Source organism: Physeter macrocephalus, chromosome 18, assembly GCF_002837175.3.
Source record: "Physeter macrocephalus isolate SW-GA chromosome 18, ASM283717v5, whole genome shotgun sequence".
Lineage (NCBI taxonomy): Eukaryota > Metazoa > Chordata > Mammalia > Artiodactyla > Physeteridae > Physeter > Physeter macrocephalus.
In genome coordinates, this window is record NC_041231.1 from 94429004 (window position 1) to 94430932 (window position 1929).

Below are 1929 nucleotides of genomic sequence, written 5' to 3' on the forward strand. Positions count from 1 at the left end.
GACATGAAGGAATATTTTAAATCTAAAAAGACAACATATTTACTGAGGAGGTCATTCCAACCTCACAAGCTTGAAATATATTTTGGGGACCCCCCCTTAGTTCTCTTTTCTACTTTGGAAAGAATGTCTGACTACAAGCTCATCACCCACACTCACAGCCACAGCACACACAGTACAATAGCTCCCTCTCCTCTCCCCTCCTAACAAAGAACACTTAGAAGCACTTTGACATTCGTGATCTCATCCTATCCTCCTAAGCCTGAGTTAAAATGGACAAAATGACACCATGTGATAAATGGCTGGCCCCAAACCACACCATCAGTCAAGAGCAAAGCCAGGCCTGGAACTGAAGCCACTTGTTACAAGCTGGGTGTCTGCCCCCCAGCCCCACACCACCTGGATAGCAGAAGGCAGGGAGAACAGAGGACGTCGCCTGCTGGGTTCTGTGCCTGGGGTGACAGAGATGTACCAACACTCTCCCAACTTTGTTCACGTGCCCTTGTGGGGCCAAAGTCCTAGGGCCAGGCTGGAATTTGGGACACTCCATGCAGGGCAGTGTGTGGATTTCTGGACTTGTTTGCTTTTAGTGAAACAAAATGGCTTGACTTCAAAAAAATCAGTCCAGGCTGATGAATAATCAGATGTCTCACAACTCACCTCGAGAAAATCTTCATGTTTATTTTATCTAAATATGTTAAATAGCATTAATGTCAACCACCCATCAACTCCCTCCAAAAGAAAATATACCCACTCAAACCACGGCAGGTCAGTAAGGAACCACAAGGTAAAATGGCTAACATTAGGGCTTCCCTGGTGGCGCAGTGGTTAAGTCTGCCTGCCAATGTAGGGGACACGGGTTCGTGCCCCGGTCTTGGAGGATCCCACATGCTGCAGAGCGGCTGGGCCCGTGAGCCATGGCCGCTGAGCCTGCGCGTCCGGAGCCTGTGCTCCGCAACAGGAGGGGCCACAACAGTGAGAGGCCCGCGTACCGGAAAAAAAAAAGGCTAACATTAGACTTAATCTGCTTCTCATCAAAAGCCTGAATCCTAGTTTTAACACACAGAAAAAGGAAAGCTGATAAAACTGAAAGACACACTGAGAGAGAAGATGGCGGAAGAGTAAGACGCGGAGATCACCTTCCTCCCCGCAGATGCATCAGAAATACATCTACACGTGGAGCTGCTCCTATAGAACACCCACTGAACGCTGGCAGAAGACCTCAGACCTTCCAAAAGGCAAGAAACTCCCCGGTACCTGGGTAGGGCAAAAGAAAAGAGAAAAAACAGAGACAAAAAATAGGGACCGGACCCGCACCAGTGGGAGGGAGCCGTGAAGAAGGAAAGGTTTCCACACACTAGAAGCCCCTTCGCGGGCGGAGACTGCGGGCGGCGGAGGGGGGAAGCTTCGGAGCCACGGAGGAGAGCGCAGCCACAGGGGTGTGGAGGGCAAAGCGGAGAGAATCCCGCACGGAGGACCGGTGCCGACCAGCGCTCACCAGCCCGAGAGGCTTGTCTGCTCACCCGCCGGGGCGGGCGGGGCCTGGGAGCTGAGGCTCGGGCTTCCGTGGTCGGATCCCAGGGAGAGGACTGGGGTTGACTGCGTGAACACAGCCTGAAGGGGGCGAGTGCGCCACGGCTAGCCGGGAGGGAGTCCGGGAGAAGTCGGGAGCTGCCGAAGAGACAAGGGACTTTTTCTTGCCTCTTTGTTTCCTGGTGCGCGAGGAGAGGAGATTAAGCGCGCCGCTTAAAGGAGCTCCAGAGACGGGCGCGAGCCGCGGATATCAGCGCGGACCCCAGAGACGGGCATGGGACGCTAAGGCCGCTGCTGCCGCCACCAAGAAGCCTGTGTGCGAGCACAGGTCACTCTCTACACCTCCCCTCCCGGGAGCCTGTGCAGCCCGCCACCGCCAGGGTCCCGGGATCCAGGGAC